Raw genomic sequence first — 836 nt, 5'->3', positions numbered from 1 at the left:
ATTGATTCAGTGCCCAGTGCCATGTGTGGATTGTGTCCTGCCTGAGCCGGGACCGAAGGTAATGCGTGTGGGAAGCAGGGGTATCAGGACATCGAGACCCGTGAAAGACCAGCTCCGCACCTGAGGGAGGGGTGGCTGCTGGGCCTCGGCAGCAAAGGCTCGTGGCGTCCTTGCCCGCCAGGAGGCCACGGGGTGGGGGGCGCCTCTAGCTCAGACGCTCGGCCGCCTCCTGCACCACGTGCTTCGCCCTGACCCCCTCCCCACCCTTTGGAAATGGGAATGATCTTTTTTCTCTCCCAGTGACTTGTGAAGGGGCTGCAGAAAGCAGCCCTTCCCCTTCTGCTGCCTCACCTGCCGCGTCCTGCTCCCTGCTTTGACGCCGCTCAGTGCGGCCTGCTGCTCCCAGGCAGTCGATCTCGCCCTGCTGAGATGGTGCGTGCCTAGCGGCAGGTGCCACCTCATCCGGAGCAGCCCTCCCATACCTCTCGCTTTCTCCAACCCCACGTGAAAGGGCCCCTTCTCCTCCCCTCCCGCTGTGTGGCGCCGCCGTGCACCTCCCCAGCTCCTCTGCTCCAAGGCTCACCCACTGCCCGGAGCCGCTTCCTCTGCCTCTGTGTTATCTGGGTGAAAAATACCAACTGGACAGAAGTTGTTGGGTTTCCTATTAGTCATTCATGTCTCTGCAGATATTTCCACACGAGTATGTGAACTAATGAGGCCCTGGCGTGTAGATGGCTGTTAAGAAGGAAAGTGCGTGTACTGTCACTCAGCACTGGCGGCCTGATGTGGTGGATGGGGCGGGGAGTAGGGATATAGCAACAGCTCGGATTTTAACA

The sequence above is a fragment of the Talpa occidentalis genome, unplaced genomic scaffold, assembly GCF_014898055.3.
Source record: "Talpa occidentalis isolate TD23 unplaced genomic scaffold, MPIMG_talOcc4v2.1 talOcc4.10, whole genome shotgun sequence".
NCBI classification, from domain to species: Eukaryota; Metazoa; Chordata; class Mammalia; order Eulipotyphla; family Talpidae; genus Talpa; species Talpa occidentalis.
Note: the sequence above shows the minus strand (reverse complement) of the source record.